Source organism: Megascapheus bottae, chromosome 7 (assembly GCF_031878675.1).
Source record: "Megascapheus bottae isolate mThoBot1 chromosome 7, mThoBot2.hap1, whole genome shotgun sequence".
Taxonomy (NCBI): domain Eukaryota; kingdom Metazoa; phylum Chordata; class Mammalia; order Rodentia; family Geomyidae; genus Megascapheus; species Megascapheus bottae.
The window spans coordinates 42,668,204-42,681,576 of record NC_143515.1 but is presented as its reverse complement, the minus strand read 5'-3'; positions in this window follow the sequence as shown (position 1 = coordinate 42,681,576).

The following is a 13,373-nucleotide window of genomic DNA, read 5'->3' as shown; positions in this document are numbered from 1 at the left end:
AAAATATTATCCTTTAAAAACTCAACAACAATATTTTCTTCCACTGGCCCCAATATTCCTGGGCCTGTTGTAGTAGTCACAATTTGGAAACCCACCACTTCACTTGAACTAGGTAACGTTCATCAAAACTGTTCCAGGTTATCTACTACTGGGCAATAACATTTCACAAACACTACCCCCATTCCCTCACCACATAGCTTGAAAGGTAGGAAACACGGCCCTTGATTTTCAGGGGAAACAACTAAGTCTAAGAGAAGCTAAGTAACTTTCCAAAAGTCATGGCAGAAAGACAAAACTGAAATTTAAATGCAGGTTGTTCTGACTTTGATCACCTTTTATTGTCTTATTTCTTTACTACCCAATCCAGACTCCTAGAGTGACTCTATGGAAAGGTCACTTCAAAGTCTAGTTAAAGTATAAACTATAATTATTGTCTCATGGATTCTTGTATTCAAGATGCCTAAAGAAATAAGTTGTTTCTGGAAAAGTAAAGGAGAGTCTCCATGTTGGTTCTGAAGGAAATAAACCAAGAATTGAGGGGCCTGAGTGTCAGTGTTCTGTTAACCCCACCTCTATGGCTTCTATCCAACAGGTCACTAATTCTCCTCTGTGTTTTTGCTTCCTATAGGAACAATGGGACAAGACACATACCTGTGTCTCTTACGCGTGGAACTGTTACACACATGGAAATCACTTTATATTCTTTAGGAGCCAATTCCAAGTAAATTACCATTATTATCATCTAACCATATTAGATCTAACCAACGCTGTTCCTGCTTATTCTGATCTTCCTAATGATTCTGATCTTCCTAAGATTGAGTTGAGGTGTCTCTGTGTGTCATGCCTTTTGAAGACGAGGTGACAAATATCTTCTCAGTGGAGATGTCAGAGGTGGTACTATTTATTCCATCCTTTTTCTCTTATGGCAATGAGAAAAGAAGACAGACTGAAAGTGAGCATCCTTCAGCTGAAATCTCCCTGTGGGCCCTTACTGGGCAGACAACCTAGGTAGGAAGTCAGAGATAGCTGAGAGATGTTGTTACTGCAGCATACAATATAATCCTATCCTGCTGAGACATGCAAATCACCCAAGATAGTAAAGAAATTGAGTGAGGAAGATTCCTACATATAACAAACCTACTTTCTTGACATAATGTATTGGTATTCCACAGACATGTAATCTTTCCTGAACTGGGAACTCCAAAGGACATTTTCGACTACCATAATATACAGTGCCCTTTCAATGAATTGACTCCAAACTGGAAAAAATCTATATGTAGTATGGGGCATGGGGTGGGGAGGCAGGGGAGTTTCCCTCTAAATTACAAATCTGACATCCAAGTGAGTTTGCTTAGAGGTTTACGTTCTCTTTGGTTCTCTGCATTCATCTGTTCATATGTGGACAACTACATCTAAAGATAGATAGATAGATACGACTTTATATGTTTTAAAATAGTCCAAGGTAATGAATATTTTATAGTCTTCTGTGAAAAGCTAATACTAATTACTAAGACTTAAAATAAAAATTTAAACAGGATTCCCTCTCCTCATAAGCAATCTATTTTATTTTCATTTAAAATCATATATATATATATATATATATATATATATATATATATACCAATTTGTAGTTTCCCCATCTAATAGAGTTTTCATAAATCTTGTTTTGGTCCATCATTAGGAGCTTTTTATCTTAAGGCTCCTTCTTGACATTCCTCCGAGCCTCACTTTCCACACCCATGGCTAGGCAGTGATGTTTTATCATAAATGACCTAACAATGCACAGCCTAAAACCTTAGGAAAAGTTTCAAAGAAAAGAAAAAAGACGGAAAGAGCCAGGTGCCAGTGGCTCATGCTTGTAATCTTAGCTATTCAGAAGGCCAAGATCTGAGGATCACAATTTGAAGCCAGCCCAGGCAGGAAAGTCTGTGAGACTCTTATGTCCAGTTAACCACAAAAGGCTAGAAGCTGGGTTGTGGTTCAAGTGGTAGAGTACTAGCCTTGAGCACAAAAGCTCAATGACAATGCTCAGACTAAATTCTGTCCATTTTTTTTTTGCAATTGTTTATGAAATAGAAGTTTTCTACAATTTAGATTCTTGATATAGTAGATAAGAATGCACGTTTGTAAATAAATCAGTAGGTACATGCATACACACAATACGTCTCTGTACACATAACAAGCCTCAGAACTAAATTGAGAAACACCATGAATTAGTTCTTGTTAGAAGCCCAGCCCAGTGGTCCCTTCTATGCTCTCCAGGCAAATCCATTCACCTCTCTGGGTTTTTGCTATTTTCTTGCAGAATGAGATCTTATTTACTCTATCATTTTCTGTAACTTTACACATCAATAAATACTAAATGCATACCACAATCTATATAGAAAGAAATGCTAACAATTATCCCTAGAAAGTATCAACACAACAGCACAACTATATATGTACATGTATATAAAAACACAAAGTATTTTACACACTAAGTCCATATTATCAGGTTTGATTTTTCAACATTAAAATTAACTTCAAGAAGACAATTTGTCTAAAATTGTCAAATACACTAGTTTGGCATATACTTCATGACTCCATTGTCTGCTTTGTCATCACACATCTATTATAAATGCCTAATATCACCCCATCTCACCCTGCCCACCCATGCACACATTCTTGTTATCATGGCAAGTTGGTATTTGCAAGTTAATACTTACACCAAAGGTCATGAAAATCATGTTAAGCAGAAGTACCTAGGGAATTGGGGTCTCCTTCTATTGACTTGTTCTTTCCCACTGTCCAACTTTTGACAACATAATGTGATTACATAATAACTCAGGGCAGGAAGTAAATTAGAAACCATGCAGGAAGCCCATGTGAGGGCCCCACAGAGTTAGTATCCAAGAGTATCCCTGCTTGCTTACAAATCAAGGCATCTGAGAGCCCTGAAAATTTCCACTGCACTTCCCCACCCCACTCCTACCCAACCCAAAGCAGTCACATCTACTAGAGAAATTCTGCTACTGAGAAAATGATACTTTCTCCCTATCATTATATGATAGATTATTTTAATCAACAGAAACATTGTAAGCCACAGAACCAAGAGTCAGGTACCTCCTCCTTCTGAACACATTCTCATTGTCTCACGAAATGACCCCTGCTTCTAAGAAGCACTCATTTTCAACTGTCTTTCTTCTAGAATCTGTGAACAGTGTTTCCCATGTATTCTACACACCAGGGATCGCACCAAAAAATCAGGCTCGTCCACTGGCTAGAAACCCTTTACTTACTAGATCTCAAATCTGGCTACTAGAACACTTCTTTGAGGTTCACAAAGACACCGGACTTTTCTGCCCCCCTGCCCCACCCAAGGAGACTTCAGTGTTGATTTATTCACATCCTCCTACTGCAACACAACAATCTGAACAAAACAGGAAGGCCAAAGAAGTTATTGGAATAACCAAAGGACTAAGATGGTCATGTCAGCAAGTTCCCCTCCTTGGGAGCTTCAGTCTTTCCAGTTTGTTTCTCCAGCTAGTGATCTACCCTTAAAACAAACAAATGGGCCAGGAGCTACTAGCTCATACTTTTAATCCTAGCCACCAAGGAAAGTGAGATCTGAGGATCGTAATTTAGATCCAGTCTAAGCAAGAAAGTCTATGAAACTCTTATTTCCAATTAACCACACACACACACACACAAAAAAAAAACTGGAGGTAGAGCTGTGGCTCGAGGTGGTAGAGCATCAGACAAACAAAAAAGCTGTCGAGTTTAAGCTCCATTGCTAGTACAAAAATCAATGTATAAATAAATAAATAAACAGGACTGTTTTAAATTCTAGTCTTGTCACACTGCAGAAGACCTTTTGCCTGTCCAGAAATGGGAGATCCTTAGGAAGATATAGCAGCAACAAAAATTAGAACCAAATTTGGGCTGATACTACTATGTGCCACCTGGTCCAACACTTTACAGAAGTTATCTATGCAAATTCTGAAGATAAAACTCTTAGGTTCCCATCATTAAGTGGTTCCACCACTTACTGACTGAAATTTTGGACAATTTATTTCACCTTTCTTTCCATGGGCTTTTTTTTTATTAGAGAATTTATTAAAGTTGATTTTTACATCATATTTTAAATGACAAGTTCCATGGGCTTTTTGACTTTATGTCATGAGGGAAATAACATCTTCTCTTTCCAGCCAGATTATGCCTGATACATGGCAACTGTTACCTTTTAGTTATTATTGTCAGCAGTTTGCATTGTGTGGCTTTGGATAAGTAATCGCTTCCTGTCCTTACGTCTCTATGTGCCACATGAAATTAATAAGAACCAACTGCCTTCACAGGGCTGTGGAAATCAAGTAGCCTACATGATACAAAAAGGTTTTGAGATAGAAAAAGTACTTCACAGCAATGTCTGTAGTATATTCGTTTTAATATAATTTTATAGGATGGGAGTGTGATTCAAGTGGTACAGTGCTTACCTTGTGAATATAAAGCCCTGAGTTCAAGTTCTAGCACTTATAAATAATACCTATAACAATAGTAATATATATACCTTAATAATATATATATCATATATATACATATATACCTTAGCCAATTAGAGCAAACTTATTTATCTTAAAGGAATTAAAACGAAAAGGATCAATCCCATATTAGTCAGAAATCTCCATCGTGGGCCACAGTTGAGGGAAGGGAAAAGAATTATCCAGCTGGGTGTTTACCTCATTCCTACTCAATGAATAAAATGATATGTGTGCATTACTGCAGCTCTGTGGAGATTCATTCTTGTTTGTTCTGAGTGGCAGGACAAGACATTTTTTAATCCACTCTGTCCAACTGCTAGCATACTCTGAAATCAAGTATGTTTTGGGCACTGCTCATAATTTTAGGGCAATGCAATTTCTGACCCCAATAACTATCATGGAGATACTGGCAGATGCTGCCATAAGAACTACTCAGTCACATAGCTGGTCAGACCTGGATCTGGGACCCCATACAGGCAAGCTACCAGCTCTCTCCCATGCAGCTTGGTCTGAACTTTTGGACCAGCTGCACAGATGCCAGGTGATCAAGGCTGGAAGTAACCAGATGCCAAATGAATCCACTCCACTGACACTCTTGTCAGCAACTGACTGCATCTTCTTTTTTGTCCTATTCTGTTATCCAAATGCCCTCCTAACAGGTCATTGATGGCCTGTCTACCTTCTCCATATGCTTTTGTTATCTCTTTTTATTTAAATTGTTGTATTCTGGGCTCTCATACATCTCTCAGCACATATGGTGGCACACACTTGAAATCCCAGCTACCTGGGAGGTAGAAACAAGGGGATCATAGCTCAAGGCCAACAGAACAAAGTTGGTATGAAAACAAAAACTAAAAGCAAAAAGACAAGGACGTGATTTCTGTGGTAGAGTGCTTACTTAGCTAATATGAGGCCCTGATGTCAATATCAGTACCACAAAAAAAAAATCAAGAACCACCAAACATTCCCCCTCAATTAGATAATTGAACTTAATATAATAGAAATGATGATAATAATAATAATAATAACTGATGTTTATGGAGTTTACTTTGAGTAGGGCATCATTCTTAGGACTTCACACAAATTACCTCAATCCCAAACAAATCTATGAGATGAGGACTATGATTTCTTGTTATAGATAACTAGGCTAAAATATAAACCTGGTATATACAACATCCTTGGGGAACATGTAGTCATCAGAGAAGTGGACTCTGATACCAGGAAGTCTATCTCTCACAGTCCAAGGTCATAGGAAAGTACAATGTTACTACAGTTATTAGGAAAAATAGAGGAAAAAGGAATAGGGCAGACTTGATCTCAGCCACAGCAGAGAGGGGCAAGCAGCCTTCCTTCAGGAATGGAGGCTCTGCAAGGAGGCGGAGTTAGAAGCAGGTTTTTATGAGGTCTAAGCAGGGAGACTATTAGGACTAGGGGAAGTGAGAACTCTCTGCTAGGCCTACAATGGAATATTTATAGCCAGGCTTAGGTAGGATTGTCCTGTCTGCATCAAGCATGTCCCTTCATTCCTGGGATTTTGTCTGACATCCATATGTACTTGGGATAATAGGGTGGGGGAGTCAGTCCTTCAACATAACTCTCATGGAGACATGTATCTTCACAAATACACATCCAAAGCAATTTCATTTCACCTCGGCATCCTTTGGGATGGCCATTCAGGTAGATACCTCTTCCATTCTCCTTCAAAGAACACACAAGGAGCCACCTTAAGTCTCCTTATATAGCACAGACTCAGTTTGACCAGAAGGATCCAAGTTTTCCACATGTAGCTATGTAAATATCCTTTGTTGCTATCTACGGATTTCCAGAAACATAAGCACACCTTATAAGTAGGATGCTATGTCTTTGCACAGCAAATGTAGTTGATAGATGGTAAAGAACTTATATTCCTGGTCCCTGGAGATAACAATCGAGCATATAACATGCCAGGACTCTTCCTAAATGGAGATTATTACAATATGTAGCAAAGTCAGACATCAAGTGAATGACAGTAAATAATTAAGGGAGCAATGACAAGCAAATAATGTATTCTAAAGAAAACTGGAGTGTTTTTTGAGAAAATAGAAAGGCAGGGGACAAGATAGCTAATTTCCTTTAAACCCATGGCATCCTTTGTGGAATTTCAACTGAACGTATTCAGAATTACCCCAAATCCTGAAATCACTTAGTAAATATTACTGAATTAATATCCTAGAGAAGGGAAATGAGGTAATGCTTGCAAACCAGAGAAACGCGTGGCAGTTTTTTTTTTTTTATACTCCCAGAGTTGGAAAAAAGTTGAAATGAGCTCAAACAGAGAATGACAAGAAATACAGGGCACACTTTTCTGTGGTTATAGCACTACCCACACTGGCCAGATTGTCTGAGGCCTCACGTTCATGAGACTTAATATAATCAGGAAGGGCTTAGACGCCCAGCCAGGATAAATACCCCACCAGGAGCCTGATCAAGGGGAGAACCAAAAACCAATGGGCCTGGAGGTGCCCAGACACACATGTGGGTAGCTCCACCAGCCAGTAATGCTGGCCCCCTATGGGGCCCAGCCCCCACCAATCAACACATTCTTCAAGTAGCCTCAGGCTGCTGAAGCCTCCAATCAGACCTGGCTTGGATTGCAAACGTCTCTATACTGCCAGTACTGGCTAATGTGATTAGGCACAGAGTATTAGCCAAATAAAAGGATGAGGAATGAGGAGCCAGAAAAACAGAAAGATGAAGAGGAAAAGAGCATGCAGTCCACACTAAGAGAAAAAGGATGTGGAGAAAGGACTTATACCACCTCAAAGGGAGGAAATTAAAAGTTGGAGGAAAACCCCAATCCAAATAATTTATTGTTTAGTCAAACAGCTGGTCGGACAGTCAACAACTACTAAGTGCTGACTGTGTATATGTTCCACACTTCTATACCTCTGGGAGCAAATAGGTATGATCCTGAGCTCCTCCGTAGCTGACTGGAAGGTAGACTCAAAACAGTCCCATGATGAAGACACCCGCCAAGACGGTACATACTTTCAAAATAGATATTTTGGAGACCTGGCTGGATGTTGCTCAATGAAAATAAATAAAACAGCTACACTATTGTAGGATGAATTGTCTAAACTATGGTATATTCCAGTTGTTTGGTCGAACATTAGTCTAAATGTGACTGTGAAGGTATTTATTAGATGAGATTAGTATTTAATCCATAATGTGGGTAGGTATCATTGAATCAGTTGAAGGTCTTAAAAGCATAGACTGAAGCTTCTTGAAGAAGAAGGAATTAAGTCTTTAGAGTACTAAATAAGATCTTATGTCAGTTTCTAGCCTGAACCTACTGAATTTTAAACTTGCTAGTCCCTACAATTGCAGTGGCCAGGTTGGGAAGATAAAGGAGGATTGAGGATGATGGAAATGCATCATTAGCAACTATGAAAATAAAGCAATGAAATCTGCTGGAATTGTTTTGGCAAGTGCAGGGAGAAGGAAAGAGTGACAGAGGGGGTGGGATTGATTAGAATACATTGTAAATGTGTAGAAAATCAACAATAAAATCCCTCTTGTATACTGAATGTAAAGCTAATAAAGAAAAGAAAAAAATAATCATGTAAGCCATTTCTTTCAGATCTCTTCTTTCTTTCTCTTCTTTCTCTTCTTCTTCTTCTACTCCTCCTCCTCCTCGTCCTCCTCCTCGTCCTCCTTTACCTCCTCTACCTCCTCCTCCTGCTCCTCCTCTTCCCCCTCCTCCTTCATTGGGGAACCCCATCTAATTTACCCAATAAATTCATCCATTGATTTCAAGGCTGGCCCCAAATTCCAATGTTATAATGTGAAAATTCTCTACTTCTTAGGAATCAAGATACAAAGTCACAGTGATTAATCTGCCACTGCCAGCAGACTGCTGAGTAAAAATGGGTGCAGAGGGGTCCACATGAACTGGGGGGAGGGGAGAAAGAAACGTGACATGGAAGGAATCATCACCAAGGCTCAACTGGAGGAGGGAGTGGGTGTTGTTCTGTAATGTTCTGCCTACATACTCACTCCCAATGCTGGATGGCAGCACCGCTTTCACTGCCCAAAGCCCAGGCTCCTGGTATATCCCCTAAGTCCCTTCTCCAGGCCTTGGAGTGCTTCCCTGAGAAAAACATTTCACCAGTGGGCTACAGCTTCCCATTTTCCCATCTGAGAAGGAAGGCAGTGAGCTCATACCCTACTTGTACAATCTCAAAAGGGTTAATTCCCAGCTCCTCTTCCCCCTCCCCAAATGGTGGCAATCTTTCCTAATCATTTCCATTTCTATTCATCTAATTCTCCCATTCCCCTCTTTGTTGTCATGACCTATGGGAACCTGAACTCCAGCTGGAGGTAGAGTCTGCCTTTCTACTTACAGCAGATATTTAAGCAATTATCCTGTCACTGGGCCTTCCCTGGCTTCTTCCATATGGGTTGCTCCCAAGCAAGGCATTTGGTTTCTCCTTTGTTCCCCATGTATGGAATAAAATTGTTCCAGAAATGGTTGCCCTTGAGCCATGGGGCTGGGAAGATGGGAGTAAACTTGGTGGGGGATCCTCAATGTCAGCACAGAGGCATACAAGGGCAACTTGGGCTGCTGTCAGCCTTCTTGGCTCTTCCCACCCCTTGCTAGACAGGCTGTCACCCTTAGATAACTTGGACCTGCCCCATGTCCCAACTCAGAAAACACAGGAATATGACAAGGACGCCTATGCTGCTGACAGGTCATCGCAAGAGCTTCCAAGCTATCCTCAAGGGCTCCCCAGCCGTGCAGTAGGAGCCAGAGATCAAGTAGCGAGAGAAGAAGCAGAATCCCCTTGGGACTTGCTGTTACCTGAAGGCCCCACCTCAGAGAGGGGCTGTGATTGGTCTAACAGATGACCACAAACCAAATGGCTTCAAGTAACAGAAATGTACTCTCACATTTCTAGGGGTCAGATGTCAAAAAAAAACAGTGACTGGATTGAACTCAGATGGCATTAGGGTCTCGGACAGAACATATTCCTTGCCTCCTCCTGCTTCTCGTAGTTGTCAGCAGTCCTCAGCTTTTGGCTGCCTTGTTGTTTCCCTCTCTTCCTCTAAGGTGAGACCTCACTCTGCCCCTTTTAAGGACTCCTAATGTGAAGGCATTTAGGGACCTCAAGAATAATCCAAGGTAATCTTATCTCAAGATTTTTAACCTAGCCACACTTACAAAGAATTTGCCTCTTCTGGTAAGTCACAGGTTCCAGAGATCTAGATACGGGGATCTCAGTGTGTGTAGTAGGACAGAATCACTCAGTCTCTGGACCGCCTATTGTTATCTTATGTCTTACTTTTGTCTCCATGTAGCAAATGGTGCTAAGGTAAGTTTTTCTCCAATTCTAAATACCAAACCTAAACACCCTGACTTTAAAAGCAAGGGCCTGGTTTTCATTATTAGGACAGAGACACACATTGCCAGATGCCATATTTGGAACAAGATATTTAGTAAAGAGAAATGGAATCAAAATGCTGAGGAGTGCTGGGGGTTTGGCTTAATGGTAGAGTGCTTGCCTAGCATGCACTAGACCCAGGTTCTAGTCCTTGGTACTACGTATATAGAAAAAGCCGGAAGTGGTACTGTGGCTCAAGTGATAGAGCTCTAGCCTTGAGAAAGCCCAGGGGCAGGGCTCAGGCCCTGAGTTCAAACCCCAGGACTGGCAAAAGAACAAAAATAAAAAATGCTAAGGGACCAGCCCAAATGCATATGCTGGTCAGAACAACAGCTGGGCAGGGATGCACTAGAAAGTACCCAGAGTAGAGTCACGTGGAAATACAACATGCTGGGGGACTAGAGCAGAAAGCCAGAGTTCATGTCCCACCTGTCGCTCCACAATCTCCAATTCACCTTCCCCGCAAGGCTTCATCTTCAGTCACAATGCCTCACTGTGCAAAAGATGTCCACTTCTTCCACTTTATCTGAGATGCTTTCTGTGAGTCAGATGGTAGCGGGACTTCCCTATTTTACAGCCTAGAACTCTTTTTCTCAGAATTGTAAGTCCACAAAAGCATATTAGAAAACCAGTGATAGCGAGGAACCAGTGGCTACTCAGGAGGCTGAGATCTGAAGATCGCATTTCGAAGTCAACCCAGGCGGGAAAATCCAATAAACTACTCAGAAAAAGTCAAAAGTGGCACGGTAGCTCATCATAGGACATTAGCCTTGAGCAAGCATTAGGCTTGAACTCGGGGCCTCTGCACTGCTCCTGAGCCTAAGCCCAAGGACAAGAAAGCGAGAGAGAGAGAGAGAGAGGAGAGAGAGAGAGAGAGAGAGAGAGAGAGAGAGAGAGAGAGAGAGAGAGAGAACAATCAAACAAATGAAAACTCATAATATCCTAAGCACTCTGCAACACAAAAAACTAAGAGCAAAACGTAAATAAATTAGCCCTTTAGAATGAAAGTGAAAATACTTTGAAATTATTGGAAACTCTGTCCACCAGATGTGTCCATCTGTAATGTGGTCATCATTAGCCACATGTGTTTAAGGTGGGTGTATGCACACTTGCTTGTGTGTAGGCTCACAGCGAGATGAGTGGCAGACCCACCAGATGGCTTACCAGAAACCTGACTTTGGGGCTCTTCTGGTGTTCCTACTCCATCAAAGGGACTCTGAGTTTAGAGTTTGGGTAAATGAACAACATTCCTGTCTTCATTTTCGCCCTCTGTGATAAATAGCCCTAAGGCCTCCTTCCTATTCTGGATTGAGAGAAAAGTGAAATGATCCTGCCTCCATTTCATACTAACAAGGCTAGTAGGATAATATTCCAAAGCAGCCATCCTTCGGCCTTATAGGACATATTTACAGTCTCCAAAAAGGCATAAACCTGCCTATTACCATCACTCCAAAGCCAACACCATACCTCAGCCAGGTGGGGCAGGATGCAAGACTATTTCACAGGAAGAACTGGTCAGCCTTCCCTATGAGGCCTGACAGTCTAAATCGACCCACATGTTCATCCAGCCTATAGACTAAGATAGGATTAACACTGGCTGGAGGGTTAATCCTACAATCTACAGTCTAACCCCTTTATTGTATAGATAAGAAACAGAGTTCCTGGAGAGTGTTGCCTAGTGGTAGAGTGCTTACTTTGCATGCACAAAGCCCTGCATTTAATTCCTGGGTACCACATACACAGAAAAAGCCAGAAGGGGTGCTGTGGTTCAAGGGTAGAGTGCCTAAACCATGAGTTCAAGCCACAGGACTGGTAGAAGGAAGGAAGGGAGGGAGGGAGGGAGGGAGGGAGGGAGGGAGGGAGGGAAGGAAGGAAGGAAGGAAGGAAGGAAGGAAGGAAGGAAGGGAGGGAGGGAGGGAGGGAGGGAGGGAGGGAGGGAGGGAGGGAGGGAAGGAAGGAAGATGAACAAAAGGAAGGAAGAAAGAATGTTCCAGAAATGGGAAATTATTTTTCCAGGACCACAGCAATGGAAGAGCAGTGTTGCTTATACTGGAATAGTATGTAACTTATAGGAAGCATTATTCAGAAAATCAGGGCAATGTATAAAAATCATCTGACACATGATGTTGCAAGATAGAGAAGAATTAGGACCAAGACTAACTGGATAAAAAGGAGATCTAGAAAAGTTGTTCTCATAGTTTAGGCTATTTCTCCACCAGACTCTGGAAGCCTAGTCAATGCCAGCAGAGATGTCACAAAAGTTTAAAATTCAGAAGCCTGGGGCCAGGAGTTTGGCCTAGTGGTAGAGTGCTAGCCTAGCATGCACGAAAACCAGGGTTCAATTCCTTGGTACCACATACCTAGAAAAAAAGCTGGAAGTGGTGCTGAAGTTCAAGTGGTAGAACTCTAGCCTTGAGAAGGTTCAAGGACAGTGCTCAGGTCCTGAGCTCAAGCCCAGGACTAGCAAAAAAAAAAAATTCAGAAACCTTTTGAAAGACAGTTTTGAGGATAAGAGAAATTCAAGTTCAAGACCTAAAAAGACAGAGAGGCTAATAAAATCCTGTTTAGGGTAATGACATACAATCCTACTAGGTGCTAGTAGCTCACACCACAATCCTAGCTACTCAGGAGCCTGAGATCTGAGGATTACAGTTAAAAGCCAGCCCAGGCAAAAAAAAAAAAAAATCATTAAACTCTTATCTCCAATTAACCTCCAGAAAACTGGAACTGGCACTGTGACTCAAAGTGGTAGAGCACTTGCCTTGAGTGAAAGAGCTCAGGATCAGCACTCAGGCCCAGAGTTCAAGCCCCATGACCAACTTGAAAAAAAGGGGGAAAAAAGGAAATGGACAATCTTATGAGTAAGACTGAGTAAAATATAAGCCAGTCCCCACAAGGGTTAAAAGCCTGGTTTGAACTATCCAGTGGTGATTAGACTGAGGCATTTATGTCAGATTATTTCTCTAAGATGAAAATCAAATCCTTTGTAGAAGATATGATAATGATAACTTCAAAGTATCTCTAATTCTCATTCATATATTAACACTTTTTCAAATAAAAATAACCAGTCATCCAGCAGATTCAGGTAATGGAGATATTACACAGACTTTTAAATACCTATTCCTTTTTTTTTTTCTTTTTCAGTCAGTCATGGACCTGGAACTCTGGCCTGGGTACTGTCCCTGAGCTCTTCAGCTCAAGCCTACCACCCTACGCCTGGAGCCATGACACCACTTCCCATTTTCTAGTGGATATTGGCGATAAGAGTCTCATGGACTTTAGTGTCAGAGCTGGCTTTGAATGTGATCCTCAGATCTCAATATCCTGAGTAGCTAGGATTACAGGCATGAGCCACCGTGGCCAGCTTTAAATGCCTTATTTCTAACATACTTTAAGGACATTAAAATCAGTATGGAAACTTATAACAAGCTGTTTG